Raw genomic sequence first — 24,096 nt, 5'->3', positions numbered from 1 at the left:
ACAGGTGTTTAACTGAGGATATGAAGAACAGACACGGTGAGTACACCAAGAAACTCGGAAACAAACTACGAGAATCTGAATTTGAAAAATGGTGCCGGTTGAGAAGTAAAGGTCAGGGAGTGTGTCTGTACGGTATATCTACATTTTGAAGTTTTATATCAGATAGTAAAATCCTGATATATACACAGAGTATAAGCAAAATAAATAACATCTTAAAACATTGAACTAGTCTATTCTTCATTAAAACAATTATCATGTCACTCTCCTTCATCTATCAGCTGTTACATCTGTAACGGGATGGTGAATATCTTCTGTAATCGTTACATGCAATAGTCGTTACAACCGCGTACTGGTAAAAAATGCTTGTTACGTTATTTCCCAGCCACCAGTAGGTCACCGTTCCATGACTCACCGTTCCATGACCTACTGAGTGTTGTGTTTCATTTTCGCATCCCTTTTCATACTATAAATTATTATTTGTGACATCTCCAATCTTATTGGAATGGATTTTCCTCAAAAAAGGTAGATATTTATGCTATCAAAATGCTTTATTCTTACGACTGACACGAATACCATTTTTGTTGTCGGTGATTTTATATTTCTTTAATCTCTATCGTCTTCCAATGTTTGGGGCAATTTTATTAGGATACTGCAGTGAACATAGCACCCAAACTTTATGATTTCGAAAATATTATATATATACGTTTTACGGACATTCATTGCCAAAAGAGGTGCAGAGAGGGTTAGTAGGAGGATGCTTTTAAATGAACTGCTATGAAGCATTGGACTGCCGAAAATACAAATGTACGACGTATTTACTCAAAGGATGAATATGGTGTATTAAGTAATATCAAATACAGTAAAGACTCTCGACTGTATTTGGTAATATATTTCCAACAACATTCATGTTGTGAAGCTAGGAGAAAAGCATCGAATTCTAAGTGGTCGTTCAGTAAATTATATTAAATATTTATTGCAGCAAAGTAACCGGAGGGAAATATATATACAATCATGTAAATATAGAGGGACACAGAAAAATGTAGGCACTCTTTGATAGTATTAATGGAACAAAATGACATACCGTTACAATTCCTGCACGGGGGGGAGGTTATTTCATGTGTTCAAAGTGATCCCCATTAGCAGCCAAACAACGTCGATGCTACTGAACTGCTGACCAAACTATGTTTGTCAGTGTTGCCGGTGTGATAACCGCACAGGACGCCTCGATGGTTGCGCGTAGCTCTTTCTGTGTAGCTGGCTTCTGTTGATAAACTTCATTTTTCAAGGTCCTCCATAGGTGGAAGTCAAGAGAAAGGCCGGTCTGAGTGGCTCAGACGGTTGAGGCGCTGCCCCTTCTGACCCCAACTTGGCAGGTTCGATCCTGGCTCTGTCCGGTGGTATTTGAAGGTCTCAGTTACGTCAGCCTCGTGTCGGTAGATTTACGGGTATGTGAAAGAACTCCTATGGGACAAAATTCCGGCACCTCGGTGTCTCTGAAAACCTTAAAAAAGTAGTTAGTGGGACATAAAGCAAATAACATTATTATAAAGTCAAGAGGTGTAAGGTCTGGAGACCATGGTGGTACTCAACAGCTTCTCTTTGACCTAGCCATCGTCCAGATAGATTTTCATCCAAGTAGGCTCTGACATCCCTGTGGTAGTTGTTGTAGGTAAAATCTTTCATTTCCAAACACTTCTTGGAATGGTAGGTAAAATCAGTGTTTGCAGCATATGAAGATACACCTCACCAGAAACGGTACTTTTAAAGAAGAATGGGCCAATCAAACCGCGCGATGACAGACTACACCATACAATAATACCGGGTAGATTAATATGTTTGTCGATGTGAACGTGAGGATATTCAGGAGCCCAGTACACGTAGTTGTGGCGGTTTACAGTACCGTTCAGTTTGTATTGCACCTCGTCAGACCAGACATTCTCGCGAAGCGTGCCTTTAAACCACTTGCAGTACTCCATCGATCCGGGTCGTCCTTGTTCATAGCGTGCAGCCATCTTGGAATGTACACTTTCCACTTTGCAGCCTTCAGAATTCGTTGTACGATTGATTGGCTTACCCTGTTTTCATGTACAACCTGATTCTCAGATATTTTAGGTGACCTAGTAAAATGTTGCTACACAGCATCAGTGGAGGTGTTAATGTTTTTGGTTTGCCAGACCTTTCTTATGCACATCCTGAACAGTACCATTGGCTTAAAATTTATCCCAAATATGATAAATTGTTGTAGGTGTTGGTGGCTGAGTTCCGTACACATTATGCCATTGCTGTTGTACCTCCATCATGTTTCTGTACTTCCAGTACCACTTCAATATGGCCTTGCATTGCTCAAACGACGATCTTACTTCGTTCATTGCTGCATTGTCATCTGCTGGAAAACGCGTGCCAAGATTGTTGCGGCATTCATGTGACCTTCATCATCTGCTGAGAAAACAATGGACTATGCTACTGCCCAAGAATTGGAACGATATGCCATTTTGTTCCAAGGATATTAACTATCAAATAGTGTCTAAATTTTTCTGGATGTCTCTGTACAATAAGACGGTTACGGTACACAATCACGCTATCTCCAGTTCACTTGTAGGTGCCGCCATATGCTATTAGATATATTCATTAGGGTACAAGGAAGGAGGTAGAGGTGCGAAAATACTGGGTTATTATACTATTACTTGACATGAACAACATTGGTGAGTAACACCCAGGTATTTACATTTTGAAACAACTTCTAATGGTTCAGCATGTAGTGCCAGAGTGTATTTTGGTGTTTCTCTTCCTCCTCTCTTGAAAGTTATCTGTTTGGTTATTTGTTGATTTATCTGTAGGCGATTTGTTTCTGTCCATATTTCAAGTTTTATTAGCACTTCTTATAATTCCTTTATATCAGCTGATCCTATGACCAAGTTGTCAGTGTACATTATCAGGGTGATTGAGGAAATATCTGTTGTTATAATATTGAAGAGTATATGACTTGAAATAATAACATTAAGTTATTTATTAGACCACCTAATCAATTCAAAATCGTCTTGGATGATTTACATAAATTTGTTAGCTAATAGTGGTACATGTTTCGCCTTCCCTGAAGGCATCATCAGCCATAGTCTTAACCTTAAATTAAAAATAAGCGTCTAAATAACATGTAGTAATGAAATGAATTTTAAAATCTTGAAGAGATTTGAAGTAAAATAACATTAAAAATAACAATGATGGTTTGAAAATACAATGTGATGAGATACAATAGTGGAAGTATTAACAAAATTAACATTAGAAGGCTGCTAAAATAAGTACAATGGATAAAACAACAGATTGTTATACAACAAGTAGTAAGATTGCATAAAAGTAAAGTTGATAGTCTGGCGGTTATAATTAGACGATGGCGAAAAATCTTATATAATCAAAGTAAAGAAGAGAGAATAAAAGTCAAAGTTAGTCGAGAGATCCGAAGTTAATCATGATCTTGAAGATAAAAGACGAAAGTCAGATGCATATGGTGAAGTTGTAGAACACGTTGAGGATATGAAGTTGGTGAATAGAAGTTGAAGAACAGTTTCAAATAGGATCACTATGGACCATCTCAAAATTTGAAGTGATGTTCAAATGTTGTAAATTGTGAGTTTGTAGATATTCTAGTTGAAAAAGCATATAAAAGTGGAATCTGTAAATGGAAGCAAGAAACGTAGAGTTAATTGTGTGAAAAGATATTTGAAAAATTGAAGTAGAATCGTATGCACTTACCATTTGACGGTGACAAAGATAGCTTGTAATATTATGAGTTAGAAGTACTGTTGCAAATACTTCTAACTCATAATATTACAAGCTATCTTTGTCACCGTCAAATGGTAAGTGCATACGATTCTACTTCAATATTTTTCAAATATCTTTTCACATAATTAACTCTACGTTTCTTGCTTCCATTTACAGATTCCACTTTTATATGCTTTTTCAACTAGAATATCTACAAACTCACAATTTACAACATTTGAACATCACTTCAAATTTTGAGATGGTCCATAGTGATCCTATTTGAAACTGTTCTTCAACTTCTATTCACCAACTTCATATCCTCAACATGTTCTACAACTTCACCATATGCATCTGACTTTCGTCTTTTATCTTCAAGATCATGATTAACTTCGGATCTCTCGACTAACTTTGACTTTTATTCTCTCTTCTTTACTTTGATTATATAAGATTTTTCGCCATCGTCTAATTATAACCGCCAGACTATCAACTTTACTTTTATGCAATCTTACTACTTGTTGTATAACAATCTGTTGTTTTATCCATTGTACTTATTTTAGCAGCCTTCTAATGTTAATTTTGTTAATACTTCCACTATTGTATCTCATCACATTGTATTTTCAAACCATCATTGTTATTTTTAATGTTATTTTACTTCAAATCTCTTCAAGATTTTAAAATTCATTTCATTACTACATGTTATTTAGACGCTTATTTTTAATTTAAGGTTAAGACTATGGCTGATGATGCCTTCAGGGAAGGCGAAACATGTACCACTATTAGCTAACAAATTTATGTAAATCATCCAAGACGATTTTGTATTGATTAGGTGGTCTAATAAATAACTTAATGTTATTATTTCAATCAAATATCATCAATACGGACCAAAAATGATATTTATTACATGTAAAGTATAGGACTTAACGGATCTCCTTGAAGAACTCCATTTGTCTGTATTGATTTATTAAAAGTTAAGCCCGTGACTGCCAATATTAATCAGCATGGAGTGACTGTCTTTTCTTCTTGCGGCCTCCTCATGGAGGACATGGTCAGGGTGGTGGGCAAGGCTGCCAAACTCTCTTAGTTAAATACTAAAATGGGACAAGCCCCTGGGTTAGAGCTGTGAAGTGACCTGAGGCCTCCAGTTTCCTGTTTCCCTGTGCAAATACCATTGATCTGCGCTGGTTAGGGTAGGGGTGCACAAGACCATTGGTCTGGATTGGTTTGGGTAGGGGTGGACGAGGCCATTGGTCTGGATTGGTTAGGATAGGGGTGAGAATAAGCAGAGCGAGTCTAGAGTTACAAAGCGGCCTTCGGCCTCTAGTTTCCCCTGTGCTGGTTAGGGTAGGGGTGCATAAGATCATCAGTCTGGATTGGTTAGGGTCTGGTCTGGTCTGAATTGGTTAGTGTAGCGGTGGGGACAAGCAGAGGGGGTCTGGAAGCATAAGCCCCCAGGTTAGAGCTGCGAAGCGATCTTAGACATCTAGTTTTCCTTGTGCAAACACCATTGGTCTGTGCTGGTTAGGGTACGGTTTGGACGATAGCAGCGCATTCTATACGGGCTAGTGGTTGAAAATTGAATTACAAACTTTTTATACTTTGGGTTGACGAGGGACAATTAGAACACATTTTATATGGTCCAGTGGTAGAAAGCTAAATTACAACTGTTTTCAGTACTTTTTCAATATAAAGATTGCTCCATGCCAATAACAAGTGGTTAGGGTATGGTTTAACTCTTTTCAGTACTGTACTTCTTTAAAACACAGATTTGTTCCAGGCTGATAAGAACGGAATTCTGTATTCAGCATTGTTTGTGCTTTTATTCTGCGTAGGTTGGTAATACCGTCTGGTTATTACAGTTGACAATGATGATGCTACATGCAGCTTTACGTTGGGCCTTTAGGAATGCAAGGTCGTACTTCAGCAATACACTATAGCAACTGTTGCTCTTTATTTGGTTATAAGTACGGTACAGTAAATGTACTTCTGGGGGATGGGGTGGTAGGTTCCAGGACATTGCAATGAACACATATCTCTTCTAAAAGGATTTCAAAGATAGATTTCCATAAATTCTAATCCTATTAACCCCTCAGCGTCGCAGCCATTTAAAGAGCTTCCTACCTCGCGGCCGGGTGAGATTTCAAGTACGCGCGACGGAAGTACATTGATTCATTTAAAGTGTTACTACAAGTATAAGAGTAGCCCGATATTCAAGAAATTTGGAATTCCTTATGACAGAACTAATTACATGCAGATAATTACATAATTGTTTCACATTTCGTTAGTAATTTAGTTCCGTGTTATAGTGTTCGAAGCACTCTTCAAGACAGAGACCCATGACACTCTCCTGGCAGCAGTACACTGACGTCTTCTTTTCGTCATGTTTTGAACACACGATACGTCTCTGAGGTTTGGATTTCTCACTCTTTGGTGCTAATTTCCTGATAAAATGTCTTTCCTGCAGCCTTGGAACTGTATTATCTGATGCGCGTCGGCCTTGAATATTTCTTTCCCCTCTCGAGCGAGCGTATTTTGTCAACAAACCTTTCACCAGCTGAACCCGATAAGGTAATTGCTCAATATTTATCTCTGTGACCTGTGTGAATATTATTAGAGAATTTAGGTATCATAATTCACTGCTGAAAACTTCCCTTTGACCTGTATAATTATCTATAGTCTCCTACACGAAATTTCCAAGTACTGTTTCCTCCTTATCGTCACTGTCATAATTTACCACTGTCACAGCATCTATTTCAATATCAGTGCTGCTCATACTACTTCCGACTAAACTTTCATCTGAATTATACAATATTTCAAGCACGTTACTGTTAGTCAAACGACGGCTGAGCGCCGTGCGTGACATGGAAGCTGCAGCGAGACCGAAAGCTTTAGGACGAAACTGAATGAGGGGAATAACATTTATGACGAAACAAATCAACTCGATACATATTTCAGATGAGAGGTCGAGACATCGTCTTTCAAGCGAGATATATACCATGAACAACTGGTTCTCGTATCGTATGACGGAAAGCAGCACTAACTGATGCCTACACAGAGCGCTCGCGGAGAGTTACGAAAATATTACAAGCCGAGAAATAAAGACAATATAATAAATTAACCGCACTCTCAATGTACAAATAGAGCAAGGAATATCACGCGAAAAGACAAACTTCTCAGATCATCATTTCTTTATTTTATTCTGTGGGAATGAAGCAAACAAACTTTTTTTTTTAAAGCAGAGAATGGTTCTCAGACTTACCTGACAGATGTTTAAGCTCGTAAAAACAACTACATTATAACGATTTTCAATTCTTATTTACAACACTGATAAACCCGAAAATGTCTTTTTGGAAGCAAAACAATTTGCATATCAATAACTCCAAAACTCTTCGCGCTAAAGCTGTAAATGTGAAACCATGTATGGGTCTATACCACGTATAGAGGTCGGTGGCTACGGAAGAAAAGAGGGTCTATACCACATATAGAGGTCGGCGCTGAGGGGTTAATGATACTAAGGTTGGAAGTCACGGGCTTAAATTAATTTTTTTGATAATGTGACTCTATCGTTTCTTTGGATGTAAGTTAGTTATGACCCATCATATTCGTTATTACTTTTACAAGTGGATTAATCTCTCCAATCATTTGCCAAAGTCTGTGGATGAGTGTGTCCGTCAGTGTTGTCAAAAGCTTTCCTATAGTTTATGAAGTCTTCATGATATTTATTTCCAGGGTGTCTTAGGGTGTCTTGTGCCTGTTCTATCAGATAAGTGATGGCTTGTTGGGTGGTTCTTCCCTTCCAGAAGCCAAACTAGTTTTCTTGGAGTGCTGAATCTATAGTTTCCACAAGTCTGTTGAGAAATTCAAGAACGTTTTACATATTGTATTTTCAAGTGCAATGCTTCCATGGTATGAGTCTGGGTCATTGGCGTCACCTTTCTCTTTAAAAAATACTTTAATTGTTGAATTTCTCCATGTGTCTGGGATTTTTCCAGTCATGATACATTTATTAAATAAGTTTATTCAATAGTTTTCCACTAGTTGAAAAGACTCCTTGAGGTGTTTGGCACAAATGCCATCTGGTCCTGGAGCCTTCTTATTTTTTGCTGTTGTTATTGATTGATTTATTTCTTTGGTTATTAGGGAGGGTAGTTCTGTTCTTTCTTCTTCATAAAATTCATATGCAGTCTTCTTGTGCTGGTGATTGAGTATGTTTTTGAAATGATGTTCCCATGTTTCTATTGGAATTTCTCTCACTGATATTATTCTTCTCCTTCTGATTGCTATGAAGGGGTCTTTTTGGTGCTTTTGGCTTGTCTTCTTACTTCTTCTTCTTTTCTTGTGTGAGACGTGTTCTTTTCATTTTTATTGGTTCTTTATATGATTTTCTTTTGCATATTGGGATAGTTTCATCTCTTACATTGAGGTTCTTGCCTGATGTGATATTGCTATTGTCTTTTTTCTTTTAAAATAGTGTTCCTTGTGCTTTTCTTCTCTTGGAGGTGACTGCAGGACAAGAGGGTTTTAGTACAAAATATGTAGATTTTTCCAATTGATTCTGATTGGGTTGTGATGTTGCTTCAGTTATTTTGTTCATGTTTTGTTTGAATTCAGCTATGTCTATAGAACATCCAGCATTGACAAAAGACTGTAGAGTCTTATGGCGACAGTGTTGGTGGTTCTAAGCAGCAGTAATGCAGACATCTCTTCTCCCTCAATAGCATATATTGAATACAGATCGGGTTGGCATTCTCTTCTACACAGTGCTTCAGTCAACTTTGGCTACATGATCTCCATGTGTGTTTATGTGTGACATTTGAAGCTTTTTAATCGGTTGTAGTGTTTTGTTGGTGTTCTATGCAAACTTTTATTGATATACAAGTGCTTACACTAATGACATGCTATTGTAGGAAGCATTAAGTGAAAGGGAATTGAATTTCTTGCCGTGTGTTGAGGGGAAATAAAGATGGTGGCTGAAACGTGTACACGGGAGTGTGTTGGGTCTTCATTCTTTTGTAATATGAGTGGAAATAAGTGTGGTTGGAACAAAATGCATCTGAGAAATGGTGTACAGTGTGGAATTTGTTCTAGGTGGTGTCATTTATAATGCATTTCAGTTGATAGCGATAGTGTAAATAGTAATGCATGGATTTGTAAACAATGTGTGGACGAGGTATCAGATGACATGTTAGATACTACAGATGGCGAGTGTACAGCGTGTGACGAATTGTGATTGGATTGTGTAAATAAAGCAGCAATAATTAAGTTAATGGAAGAGGACTTAAACACTGCACAAAAGGAAATTGTTCGACTGAAGGCAATGAACGACGATCTTACACAACAGGTTAGTGAACTTCGTAGGGAGAGCGAATTTAGGCCTAGGTTAAGCGAGAAAATTAGGCCTACGACTTAAGCTACAGTGGACTCACATCCAGTTAAACTTTCGAACAGATTCATGGTGCTTTGTGAAACAAATACTGAAAAATTTATTTTAGATGAGAAGAAGAATAATACAACTGGGATGACAACGACGACTTCAACAATAAAAGGATGGAAAACGACGCTACCGAAGGAGCCACTAACTGGAGTGAGGAATACAACCCAGGTGAGGAAGATCTTGCTGATCGGCGACAGTCACGGACAGGAATGTAATGGAATTCTTTATTCCAAATTAGGCCCAGGTGCCAAAGTGCAAATTATTATTAACCCAAATGTACCTTAAGGGAATTGTGAAAAACATGAAAGTAAGACAGAAAACTTAGGAGAGACAAATGTGCTAGTGTTAATGGGGGAGAACAGATGATGTAGGGCTAAATGAAAATGTCGTTATTGAGGAATTGGAATGCCATAAGTCATTTGCTAAAATTAATACACAAAACCAATGTAATTTTTCAAGCGACGAGAATCTAATTGTGATGGGAGACTGGAATGCAGTGGTAGGCCAAGGAAGAGAAGGTAATACAGTAGGAGAATTCGGATTGGAACAAAGGAACGAAAGAGGAAGTTGGCTGGTTGAATTCTGCACTGACCATAATTTAGTTCTTGCCAGTACTTTGTTCAAACACCACAAACGGTGGCTGTATACGTGGGTGAGACCTGTAGATACTGGAAGGTATCAAATAGATTTCATTATGATTAGGCAGAGATTCAGAAACCAGGTGTTGGATTGCAAAACTTTCCCAGGAGCAGACGTGGACTCTGACCACAACTTGTTGGTCATGAAATGCCATCTGAAGTTGAAGAAATTGAAGAAAGGAAGGAATGCAAGGAGATGGGATCTAGACAAGTAGAAAGAAAATCAAGTGATGGATTTTTTCAAAGAACACGTTGCACAAGAACTAAATGAAAAGGCAGAAGGAAACACAGTAGAGGAAGAGTGGATAGTCATAGGAAGGAAGAAAAGAACAGCTAAGAATCAGTGGATAACTCAGGAGATAATGGACCTGATTGATGAACGACGAAAATACAAGAATTCTAGAAATGAAGAGGGATGAAATGAATACAGGTGATTAAGGATGAAGTGGATAGAAAGTGCAAGGTAGCTAAGGAAGAATGGCTGAAGGAGAAGTCAAGGATGTCGAAGGTTGTATGGTCCTAGGAAAGGTAGATGATGCATACAGGAAAATCAAGGAAACTTTTGGAGAAAGGTATGAATATTAAGAGCTCAGATGGAAAGCCACTTTTAGGGAAAGAAGACAAAGCAGAAAGATGGCACGAACATATCCAACAGTTGTATCAAGGTAAAGATGTAGATGATTTGGTTCTGGAAAAAGAAGAGGTTGTTGATGCTGATGAAATGGGAGACCCAATTTTGAGGTCAGAGTTTGACAGAGCTTTGAGAGACCTAAATAGGAACAAGTCACCTGAAATTGATGACATTCCCTCTGAATTACTGACTGCCTTAGGTGAAACCAGCATGACAAGGTTATTCCATTTAGCCTAGTGTGTAAGATGTATGAGACAGGAGAAGAGCCATCCAGTTTTTGGCAGAATGTTATCATTCGTATTCCCACGAAAGCTGGTGCTGACAAGTGTGAAAATTACTGCACCATTAATTTAGTATCTCATGCCTGTAGAATTTTAACAAGTATTGTTTACAGAAGAATGGAAATATAAATTGATACTGAGTTGGGAAAAGATCAGTTTGGCTTCAGAAAAAATGTAGGAACATGTGAAGCAATCCTGACTTTACATCTGATCTTAGAGGATCGAATTAAGGACAAGCTCAAGTACATGGGGTTCATAGATCTAGAAAAGGCATTCGATAATGTTGATTGGACCAAGCTATTTGAGATTCTGAAGGTGTTTGGGATCAAATGCAGAGAACGAATCTACAATCTTTATAAAAATTAGTCTGCAGTGATAAGAATCGAGGGATTTGAAAAAGAAGCAGCAATCCAAAAAGGAGTGAGGTAAGGCTGCAGTTTGTCCCCACTCCCTTTCATTGTTTACATAGAACAAGCAGTAAAGGAAATCAAAGAGGAATTTGGAAAGGGAATCACAGTCCGAGGAGAGGAAATCAAAACCTTGATATTTGCCGATGATATTGTTATTTTGTCTGAGACTGCAGAAGATCTCTAGAAGTGGCTGAATGGTATGGACGAAGTCTTGGGTAAGGAGTACAAGATGAAAATAAAAATGTCCAAAACAAAAGTAATGGAGTGCAGTCGAACGAAGGCAGGTGATGCAGGAAATATTAGATTAGGAAAAGAAGTCTTAAAGGAAGTAGATGAATATTGTTACTTGGGCAGTAAAATAACTAACGATGGCAGAAGGAGGACATAAAATGCAGACTAGCACAAGCGAGGAAGAGCTTTCTTAAGAAAAGAAATTTGCTCACTTCAAACATTGATATAGGAATTAGAAAGAATTTTCTGAAGACTTTCATCTGGAGCATGGCATTGTATGGAAGCGGAACATGGACGATAACTAGCTCAGAAGGAAGGAGAATAGAAGCTTTTGAAATGTGGTGTTACAGAATAATGCTGAAGTTGAGATGGATAGACCAAATCACGAATGAAGAGATACTTAATCGAATTGGTGAGAGGAGATCGATTTGGCTAAATTTGACGAGAAGAAGGGATAGAAGGATAGGACACATCTTAACACATTCACGCCCATCATCTGAGCTGGCTATTTAAAGGGCTGGCCCAGCTATTTCAGCTGTTAGTGGCAGAGCAAACAACGAATTCTTTTCACAATAAGTTCTAAACTAAACAAGATATGGAAACAAAATTTTCCACATACCTTAATGAAGTCCTCTAGTATCTCTGTAGTGTGTGGTAAGTAATGTCCCACCTTCCTGGGTGAATGGGAACACAACACTTTCCACAAAAATAGCATGTTTCACTAATAATTTTATTTTTGAAGCACACTTTGCACCTTCTTGAAGGGAACTTGACTTTATTTGATGGTGGAAACTTCAAGAGAATATGCTGAACCGTACTGTGGAGCTTGCCCATTCTAGCGCTGCCTGGCAGGGCACGCTTGAACTCGAGGAGTCCTCACACTTGTTCTTATATTCATCATGCTTTGACTATATCATAAATAATAGTGTAATACAAAAGGAATGGAAGGAATCTATAATAATACCAACTTATAAAGGAAAGGGTGATAAAAGGAAACCTGAGAACTACAGGCCAGTCAACCTGACCAGTGTAGTTTGTAAAATACTGGAGAGTTTAATAGCAAAGTATATTAGAGGGGTATGTGAAGATAAAAATTGGTTCATGAGGAGACATATCAGATCAGTTGGATTCAGGAGGCCATTTGGGTTGCGTAGCCAAAGACCTTTCCAAGGCATTTGACAGAGTGGAACATGTATATTATTAAACTGGAATGAATAGGATTAGACGTAAGGATTATATGTTGGATAAGAACATATCTAAATTCAAGGGTTCAAAAAGTCAAAGTAGGAAATCATGTATCACAAGAAGAGAAAGTTTGGAAGGGAATTCCACAGGGTAGTATAATTGGGCCATTACTATTTTTAATATATGCAAATGATTTAAGGAACAATATAATATCAAAAATAAGATTGTATGCATATGACATGATTGTTTACAGGGAAATAAATAACATAGAGGATTGTACGAAATTACAAAGGGACCTTGACAGTATCCAACAATGGGTTGAAGAGAATAATATGAAGAAAATAGTGTCAAATCAATTGTTACAACATTTACAAACAGGAGCTTAAAAACTGAATTTAAATATACATTGATGAGGTAATTGTCCCAAAAGATGGCAAGTGCAAATATTTAGGTATGAGATTTGAAAGTAATTTACACTGGAAGGGTCATCTTGATGTCATTGTTGGGACAGCATACAGATCGTTACATGTTGTAATGAGGCTGCTTAAAGGAAGCAATAAAGAATTAAAAGAGTAAAGATACTTAAGTATGGTTTGTCCATTATTGGAATATGCGAACAGTGTTTGGGATCCTCACCAGGAATACCTAATAAAAGAAGTAAATGGTGTGCAGAGGAAAGCAGCAAGATTTGTAATAGGAGAGTTGAGAAGAAAAAGTAGTGTATCAGAAATATTAGAGAAACTTGGGTGAAAAGCTTTAAGTAAGAAATAGAAATATATTTATTTAAAGTTAATTACAAGTAGGACCAGAGGTCCCTTTGGCTGTAACTAACTGCCACTTTAACTTAAATGTATCACCTAACATACAAAATCTAATGAAAGAATACATAAAAAGCGTAAGATACATTTTCCTACTGAGGATATAAGAATAAGATTAAAAATTAAACATCTAGGAGGTTACAATAATACTTTAACATTTCATAAACATACACTATACTAACAAGGAACAGAAGACGAAACAGAAACCTAAGATTTTTAAAGCCGAGGATGAATTAAGAGTAAAACTGAGCATCTAAAATGTATCTAGGGGATTATGATATTTCGTACTATTTAATTAATTTGGTGAAAATTCATTTACATGGCTTAATAAGTGGAAAGGTAGCGGTATTTAAGATATTTTTTCTGAGTTCCAACACTACTTTGCTGAATTTCATATAGTTTAAGATCGTTGTATAATTGAGAGGCAGTGACAATGAACGACTTACTGCACTTTACCGTACGATGCTGTGGAACCTGAAGGGTGTTAGCTGTAAACCTATTGTCCCGGTCGTGCACTTGACTCATCTGAACAAAGGACTTGGTCAAATATGAGGGAGCATTAGATTTTAAAATTCTCAGAAGTAAACAAGCAGCTGAGTATGATCGTCTATCCCTGAGTTTCAACCACTCTGCGGCTTTGTAGTAAGATGTTACGTGACAGTCTTTACGAATATTGAAGACGAATCGAACACAGGCATTCTGAATACGTTGGAGTTTGCTATTATATTTCTCAGAGATATCGCTGTAAATTACAGCGCCGTAATCTAAAATAGGAAATACCATAGTTTGGATCAGCATCTTTCTCACCGAGAAAGGAAGATACGGCAAGTTTCGTCGAAACTGATGCAATATGCCAGACACTTTCTTGACCAAGTGCTTGGCATGAAAGGTCCAGGACAGAGTGTTATCCATTAGAATACCTAAATTCTTAACACATTCCTGATACTTGACTACAGAACCGTTTACAATTACTGGAGGAATGTCCCTGTTGAAAAGATTTGATAAGTTTCTTCGATATCCTAGAAAAATAGCTAAAGTTTTGTTTTCATTTAATAGTAAATTATGACTTAGTGTATATTGATGTAGTCTGTCTATATCTAGATTTATTTTACTAATACTTTCGACAACACGATTCACAGGAAAATGGTAATAGATCTGTAAATCATCGGCATACATATGATGTCTCGTGTAGTGTAAAACTCCAGGCAGATCGTTTATATACAGCGAAAACAAAACGGGACCCAACACGGAACCCTGAGGGATGCCAGAATGCACACTAGACCACTTAGAAAAATTTTGTTTGTCAAATACTACACGCTGAGATCTCCCTTTCAAGAACGATTCAAACCAAGAGAGAGCTGATAGAGATATGCCCATTGTGCGTAATTTAGTCAGAAGGAGGTCATGATGAACTCTATCAAATGCCTTACTTAAATCGAATAATACCAGAAGCGTCAGTTCCTTTCTGTCCATTGCAAACTTGATATCATCGGTGACTTTGAGAAGTGCCGTCGTAGTGCTATGGCCTGTTCGAAAACCAGACTGAAATGTGTTAAGAAAAGAATGAGTATTTAAATACGAAGTGAGTTGTTGGTAAACAATCCTTTCTAATCCTTTACCTAATATTGACAAAATACTGATTGACCTGAAATCATCAAATTTTTGAGGAGAAGGAACTTTAGGAACAGGTCTTATATTGGCCATTTTCCATACAGCTGGAAATACTCCTGATTGTAAACAGAAATTATACAGGTGAGCTATAACCGGAGTGATTATATCCAAACAGTTCATTAGGAGGGGATGTGAGATACCATCTGGTCCAACAGCCTTGGTATTCATGCTCTTAAATACCTTGACTATATCCTCTGGGTAAATGTACGAAAAGTGAAAGAGATCATGTTGAGGTTCTTTTGTGTTCATGTAACTATGAATAATTTCGGATATTCTGTGAGAATTGTTCACTGGTGAGATCTTTAAGAAATAATCATTTTGCAATTCTGCAGATATGAATGAGGAAGTATGTTGCGAATTTTTCTTAGCAATACCTAGTGATTTTATAGTTCCCCAGAGAGCAGACGGAGTTGTTCTCTTACTGAACAAAGAATGCATGTGTTTGACTTTAGCATCACGGATCGCGAGTTTGGTTTTATTACGCAAGATGCGAAAGGTTTCAAAGTCTTCAGGTTTCCTGGTTTTGATGTGCTTTCTTTTTGCCTTGTCCCGCGCAGAGATTAATTTCTTTATTGTAGACGTTATCCACGGGTTAGGTGGGTGTTTGGCTCGAATTAGTTTTAATGGGGCATGCTTGTCGTACAACGCGGAAATTAAACTATTAAATTTGATGACTTTATCATCGATATTACGCTGAGAAAATACTTCATACCAGGGAGCGGAAATTACGTCTTTTCGAAAATCTTCAGGATTAAAACTGCGGAAATCCCTAAATGTGATCCATTTTCTTTCATATTTGGGTGCCGATATAGAGAAGACAGCATATAGCATACCATGTCCAGAAAATCCACTCGCTGGGGTCTGCCCAAATTTAAGAAGGGTATCATTACAATTTGAAGCTATGGTATCGAGATTAGAATGACAATATGCAGTATGGTATGTGTCATCAAATGGTATTCTAGTTAAATTGCATGAGTCAAGTGCATCATCGATTACTACAGTTTCCGAGGACCCTGATCCAAAATGCCCATTCATATCACCTGCAAGTATAACATATTTATAATGAAAAACGTAATTATACATCGCCTCTACAAACGAATCCATGAAACCAATTTTGGGAGGACGGTAGATGCATGAAAATAATACTTTACCTATAGGTAATTCAAGTTCTAGGAAAATATACTCTGGCTTACGACAATATTCTGCAGGGGAGGTGTGAACTATTTTCATTTTATATTGCTCCTCACGTACACAGCCACCCCTCCTCCTCTCTTGCCCAATCTATCGTTTCTATATAGATTAAAGCCAGGAATGTTAATCTCTGAGTCCGGAATGGACCCCTTGAAAAATGTCTCACTTACAGCAATAACGTTAATATTTGAATCAACAAAGCAGTCAAAAAACTCATCGAAATGTACCTTATCAACTAATGACTGAGCATTTAAGTGAATTATTTTCAAATCAGAGGGATAGGTTTCTGATAGATCTTCAATGATTTTGTGAATTTCAGAACACTTAAGTTTAGAAGACATACTTGAATTTGGCTGGTTGCAAAATTCCAGAAAATTAATATTCAGTTATAGGTCCTAATAAAATTACATACAGTTTTAGATTACCTGAAGCAAAGTAGAGAAGAGAATACTAAATAGAACATACTAATTTAATTTCAGCGAGGAGAGATCTTTTTAAGTTCGACAGTATTTCTCACACGGTGTTTAACACCCCCTTGTAGTACGATAATTGTGCCATCAGAAGTCCACACCTGCTTTTCGCCAAAGATGGAAATTGCCTGTTTCAACAGATGATGTCTGGTAGAGGTAAGATCTTCACGAATCGTCACCTTGGATCCACGTAACAGCCTCTTCGCACGGAAAACTGCCGATCTCTTGGTGTAGGAGACAAATTTACATATGATAGCCCTTGACTTCCCAGACCCAGGGGAACCAACCCTATGCGAGCGGTCAATATCTTCAGCGCTTAAGGGGACTTTCAATTTTTGGGCCACATTGAGCACTAAGTGAGTTGTATCCTCACCAGTTTCTTCGGGCAACCCAAAAATTCGAATACTGTTTCGCCTTTGGTATTGTTCAATTTCGTCCATTTTATAATTCAATAAAGACTTTAATTCCAGAATTTCATTTTCGCGAGCTTTTAACTCATTTCTTAAATCGCTGATAACTTGAGAATTGAAGTCTATTGTTTCTTTTAGTTCTTCACAAACTTTTTGTGCGAGAACTGTTACCAAGGGTTGAAGGAAGTCGCTATTTTGTAATAAGTTCCCCACTATACCTTGCACCAGGGTCACAATCTTGTCTTCAGTTAAATTAGTGTTACCTGTGATGTAGGAGGGCTCTGTGTTCGGCATGTTGGTGTTGCCGCTAGTTGGTGTTGTGAGGGAGAGCTGCTCACTTACAGCTGACGATCGTGAGGCCCGGGTCGAGCCAGATTGTAGGGATGGCGCTGCTTCCTGCGAGGTGGTGGTGGTCCCGTCAGTCTCAGAGGGAGAGCGCTTGCGTAGAGTAGTAGAAGGGTGGAGGGTTGACCGTGTTTGTGAACGCTGTCTGGTAACAGTTGACAAGCGTGATGTGGGAGTCGTAGCTGCTCCCTGACCCTGGACAGCTGAAGATCGCGCCACATTTCTTCTGTTTTTCTTACTTCCGGCCATACCTAACCTAACTTCGAAACTTATGGATTTAAAAGAAATAAATGCTATATTTCCACAACGAGATACACTGCCCTAACACATTCACAGGTCACTTTCACTTCACTAAATCAATGCTTGCACACAGGACCGTACTAAGAGTACTATACACCTTCAAAACACCTGGAATTATGAGCCGCAAATTACGCCACCATGACACTTGTTCTTTATGTCTTATCAAGAAGGGAGAGAAGGGAGAAAACTAGACTTATAGGATTATATAGAGCCTATACAGGAGGGGAGGCTTGCAGGAAATCCGTGAGATGATTCAGTTGGAAATTAATTATACAGGCAGGGCTGATCACAAGTATAAAATTAGATGGGATTTTTGTCAGAAATTGCCTTCCTTTAGGCAATTTTAAGGCAGTTAGTTGATGAAAAAATGTATAAAGAAATTACAATGAATGAAATTGAAATGGCAGTAAGAAAGATGAAGAATGTAAAAGCTGCTGGAATAGGTGAAATTTCAGTGGAGGTGATAAAGGAAGCTGGAGCTGTAGGCCTGCAGTGAACATATCAAGTTCTCAGGATTGTCTGGGAGAATAAGGAGGTCTCCGAGGATTGGCAAAAAGGAGTAAACATCCCAATTTTCAAGAAAGGCGATAGGAAAGTATTGAAGAACTGCAGGGGAATTACTCTGATATCCCATGTTGCTAAGATTATGGAGAGGATACTGGAAAGTAGGATAAGGTTGAGGGTTGAAAATCAGATACAGGAAAATCAGTTTGGTTTCAGAAGTGGAAGGTCAACAATAGAGCCCATTTTCATTATGAGACAACTAATGGAAAAGCAATGGGAATATAGTGATGACATTCATTGACATTGAAAAGGCATATGACAGTGTCCCCGGGACTGAAGTTTGGGACACTCTGGTGCAAAAAGGAATTGGACAGGGATTAATAAAAATGATCATGGCAATGTACAAGGAATGTGTGCAAACACAAGTTGGCAGGACAAGTTGGTTCAAAATCACTAGTGGGCTGAGACAGGGAAGTGTTCTGTCGCCAATTCTGTTTATAATAGAAGTGGATGTCATCATGAGAACAGCAAAAGCAGCATATGGAGGAAGAGAAATGGAAATGTTATTTGCAGAATGCAGTGATTTCGGGAGAAGAGGACATGAAGGTTCAAGAACAGTTGGATGTGGTAAATGGGAAGATCGAAGAATGTGGATTGAAAATAAGTATAGAAAAAAGTAAAACTCTTGTTATGACTATAGGGGAGAAAAAAGGAAAAGGTCAGATTAGACTTGCAGACAAGCCGCTGGAAGTTAATGGAGATGTTCAAATACCTGGGGAGTGAATTAATGGAGAATGCTCGACTGGATGCTGAAATTAGTAAGAGGATTCAAGCTGGAAGCTGTTTCTATCATAGTGTAAGCCCGCTGTCACACAGAGCATCGAACGATCAAGAGCAACCAACTGGCATCAAGTACTAACGACTAAATTCATTTACCTTGTCACACTGGTCATCGATCGAGAGGGATCAAATGCACGGAAACAGCCGATACTCCCGCCCAGTACCGTGCAGGCTACAGACGTATTCATATTCACGAGCGGAAAATAATGTGTTATGAAAGCGATAATTCGCGTGAAGATATGATTCTAACATATGAATATAGTAGGAGAAAGGAAAGAACCAGACGATCGCAGTGGACAAGGTAAAGAGCCATGGAGAATTCCACCAACTTATGCCTTCGTTGTGGAATGACGAAGAAAAATTCAGGAACTAGTACCGAATGCCCATCAATAATTACGGTATAAGTAATTAGAGGAAAAAATGAAGTTACTAGTAGGCATCAGGCAAACAAATTACCGGAAAAGTATAAGTTATGAGGAAAGGCTGACACTATCGTTAAATTCAATATTCACAACGATTTTTTAAGGTTTAAAGTCAGAAGCGATGTTCACCTCTGAAACAACTACTGTATGTCCATGGCAGGTACATTTCTTTGCATTCTACAGGATTCTAATAAAGTCATCATCATCATCATCATCATCATCCTAAACCATCTCCAGTTTCCCGGGTGTGGTATATGAGCCTCCTCCATCTCATCCTGTCCTTGTACCATTCTTCCTCCACCAACTTGTCCTAATCATGACCTCTCAGCAGTACATCGCTCTTAACTAAATCTATCCATTTCCTTCGTGGCCTTCCCACGGGTTGTCTTCCTTCTACCTTTCTGTCAAATTCCTTCCGTGCAGTTCTGTTTAATGGCATCCTCTTCACGTGACCAAACCACTTCAATCTTGATATCTGAATCTTATTGAGGAGAGAATCATCTATTCCTACTTCTCTAATTTTCTCATTCCTAATCTTGTCTTTCCTGGTTTTCTGGATCATAGTGTGTAGGAATTTTATTTCAGCTGCCTGAAGTTTGGAATTATCTCTATTGGTCAGTGTTGTGGTTTCGAGACTGTATGTAAGAATTGGTGTATAATAGGACTTGTACAATGTCATTTTTGTTTTCATGGGTATTTGCTCATCCCATAGCAGGTGTCTTACCTGGTGGTAAAATTGTGTTGCCTTATTGATTCGATTGTTCACCTCATGTTTTGCTAGGTTGTCATTTGATATAACGCTACCCAAGTATTTGTAAATTGGAACGCTGTCCAGTTGAGCTTCATTTAACATGACTATTGGTTCTGCTCCTTCCCCATACACTTTCATCACCACCGTCTTGGTCTTGCTGATGTTTAAACCATATTTCTTAAACTCCTCATTCCAGCTTTGTATTCTCTCTCCCAATTCCTCTTCTGAGTCACTCCAGATCACAACATCATCTGCAAATGTGAAGGCTTTGATATCTCCATGTTCTTTCCTTTTAATGGATTTCACTACTACATCTGCTGCACTCCTCTCTTTGTTTCAAACCAGTCTGACAAACCGCAGCCTACTTGAATACAGCTTCTGTTCCCACTATACAATATTTTCACTTTGTCTATGAGGCTGTCTCGCACTTGAAGTTCTTTCATGCATTGCCAAATTCTTTCCCTTGGTACACTATCGTATGCTTTCTCAGTGTCCAAAAATATTAGAAATAAAGGCTTGTTCTTCTCCCAGTATTTTTCCATTAGCATCCTAATTGCAAATACAAGGTCTGTAGTTGACCTTCCTGGTCTGAAACCATACTGCTCTTCTTCCAAAATTGGTTCAACAATATCTCTGATTCTGGTCTCTGTTATTTTTTCCAATATTTTCAAGACATGAGACAGTAGTGTGATACCACGGTAATTAGTACATTTTCGTCGGCTTCCTTTCTTGAACAGAGGTACAATGATGCCCATCTTCCAGTCCTCAGGAATAGTATTTTCCTCCCATATCTTGTTGAGCAGTCTGTAGAGCCATTGGATTCCTGGAATTCTCGCTGCTTTCAGCATATCTGCACTTAGTTCATCTATGCCCACTGCCTTTCCTTTCTTCATGCTCTTGAGCGCATTTTCAACCTCAAGCCATGTAATTGGTGGTTCAGTTATGGTTCCTCGACTTGGCTCTCCTCTATCCGTTGTTATGTTTTCTGTATCTCCATTCAGCAGCTTTTCGAAATAGATCTCGAGTTCTTATTTAATTTCTCCCTCTTCTTGTGCCAGAGTTCCATCATCACGTTCTATTGCTTTTATGGTCTCTTGATCCCTTCGCTTGTTTTTCACTACTCTGTATAGCAGTTTCATATTTCCTCTACTGTCCTCTTCCAGTTTGCAAACTCATTCCATTTCTTCTCTTTTTCTTCCCTTACAATGTTCTTTACAGCAAGTTTCTTGTTCCTGTATACTCCTTGAAGTCTTTGTATTTCTTGTTCATTTCGTTCTTGTCCCTGTTTTTGTTTTTCCTTGTCCAGTGCCTTCTTTATTTGGTTTCTTTCTTTCACCGCTGTTTTCACTCTATCATTCCACCATGGTGTCTCCTTTTTTCTTTTAATAGAACTTAGGTTTTTGGCTTCTCCCACAAAGGTGTCTTTGAAGGCCTTCCATTCTTCATTAACGCTGTTTACTTCACACTTCGGCAAACTCTGTTGATTTTTTTATTTAAACATAGGAATTTCATTTTGTCCGTATTGAACTGAGAAAGGATGTTAGGAAAAACTTAAAACAGTCCACCTTTTCAATACAAAAATGTATTGAAAAGGTGGACCGTTTTAAGTTTTTCCTAAAACTCTGTTGAATCCTTAGTTTGTATTCTTCCTTTATTTGACTTCTTGCAACTTCCAAGTTTTAACCCTTGGTTTTTTCGTAATAAGTTTCTGCATTTCATTTGTCTTATGTTTGAAGTCTACTACCAACAATCTGTGGTCACTGTCCATGCTTTCACTAGGGATGATCTTTACATCTGTGATGTACCTGCCACCATCTTTATTTGTGATTACGTAGTCATTGTTCTATACTGGCCATCCCAACCGTATCTTGTTATTCTGTGACTGTCTCTCTTTTTGAAGAATTTGTTTTTGATTATAAGATCATTTCTTCTGCACAGATCTAATAGTTCTTCTCCTTCTGGGTTCCTTTGTCCAATAAAGTGTTGATAAAAAAAGGACTGAAAACTGTTATGTACATCAATTTGAATTCATAATTTGAAGGTACTACAATTAACAGTGGAAATATATTTATTTAGGCCTACAGGTTTCTGGACATTGGTGGGTCATACATATCTGCATATTACAGATTTAGGATTGCTCACAATACATCAGTCGATTTGTTCCTATTATATGTGATGCCATTCATAGAGCACTACAGCCAGAATTCTTGACAGGGTGAAAATACCAACAAAAGCCTCACAACAGTGGCTCATTGTACTTCAGATATAAGACCAATTCCATTTATGCGTATTTGTTTTAATGATGCTGGTTCTTGGGACATAATTACTGTCTTTTCAAATGATATTTTGAGGTGTTTATTAGATGGAGGTTAACAGCTTTTTTTTTTTTTTTTCATACCACTTGGTGAGTTCAGCCAAAATGTTCCCTTGCGAAACGCAGTCGAGCTGTGTGATGCTCTCTGGTGAGTTCCGGTCCTGTAGCAGGTCTTCTGGACTGAATATTGTCTTCTTTCAGCCTTCTTCGAACAGTTCTCTCACTAACATTGACCCCTCGAACTTGGTGGAGTCGATTTTGTGCTTCAATATAGGGAAAATTGAGAAGTCTCCACTTTATCATTACATTCATTTATTTACTCTAAAGTGGTAAAATCATTCAGTACCGGTTTCGATCCCTATGGGATCATACTCAGTTGACACACGATGAAATACTTATAAAAACATCACATGTAAAAGATTGCATCTGGTAAGACTAGTTCAATTAAATTAAATATAAAAGTTGTTAGGTTGTTAGTGAGAAAGTATTTGTATGTGTGTGGCACGTGACCACACTATGTCTAAGCTAATATACATTGTAGAGATCTTACATTTGTTCTCAATCAGTGTTTAGGATGTTACATTCAGTATAGTTGTTTCATATTGATTAAAACATTAAAAATTGCTTATAAAAGAATGTGTCTATCTTTGGTTTGAATAGCACTAATTGGTTTGAGCCTTAACGTTACATGACACCTATATTACAGAACATAGAATAAATTTTTTTTGTGTACACACTATTAATTGTGAGTCTATTTTGAAGTCCTAAAATATTTTATTGTTTGAGGTATCTCACTTCATTGTATCTGTTTTTGTAAAATATCAGTAGGATTGTTTACACTTTTTTGATGTTTGTGGTATTTCACTTTTATATAATAAGTCCAATTGGAAACAAACATGAAAAAACTTGTTAAAATGATACCTTTTTGACTAGAAACACTTATTATATGGTACCTTATGTGTCCATTTTTGTGCGTTAGGTTTACATGTGTTGACACCAGTACTGTAAAATTACTATTAGCTATGATATATGTATAAAATATGATCTGACATGACAGGCTGTTAAAAGTATATAAAATATTGATCTAATGGGATGGGACCAAATTCTTATTTAAATTGTTGTATTTTACCACTTGCGCTAGTAAAGTACATGGTATATAATGTTGAGGTTAGAGCTTATGTTGTTTTTCATTCGTTATAATTTATACATGCTACTCTTAATGAAGTTGTCTTGATTGTAGACAGAAGCTGCGTATGTTGTTACTGGGTTAAATGGTGACAGTTATAAGTTTGATTTCCATTTGGATGCCGTGCAACTAGATGGAGATTTGAGTTGCACTTTGTTGTGATGATAGCGTGGAGGCTTCTATATATTGTAGGATGTATGTATCTGCAAGCAGAAATAATATGTGTAAGAGATAGTGTATTGTGGAGATGCGAAAAGTGAGTTGTGTGTTGTATTACTTACGTTAAATGTTGACGCTGTTTGCTCTGCATG

The 24,096-nt window shown here is 37.7% G+C and overlaps 1 protein-coding gene across 7 annotated transcripts in view; it reads left to right on the top strand.

The window, feature by feature from the left end:
- The first annotated feature begins 394 nt into the window (after positions 1-394).
- The window catches only part of LOC136864279 (gastrula zinc finger protein XlCGF57.1), a 231,976-nt gene continuing 208,274 nt past the window's right edge, over positions 395-24,096 (top strand). For all 7 annotated transcript variants that reach the window (XR_011017793.1, XM_067141109.2, XM_067141102.2 and 4 more), the window contains exon 1: positions 395-522. The gene's annotated coding sequence lies outside the window, so the exon portion shown is untranslated. The remainder of the gene's footprint in view (positions 523-24,096) is intronic.

Source organism: Anabrus simplex, chromosome 1 (assembly GCF_040414725.1).
Source record: "Anabrus simplex isolate iqAnaSimp1 chromosome 1, ASM4041472v1, whole genome shotgun sequence".
Classification (NCBI taxonomy): Eukaryota; Metazoa; Arthropoda; class Insecta; order Orthoptera; family Tettigoniidae; genus Anabrus; species Anabrus simplex.
The sequence above is the reverse complement of the archived record's forward strand: the minus strand, read 5'-3'. Positions and strand labels throughout refer to the sequence as shown.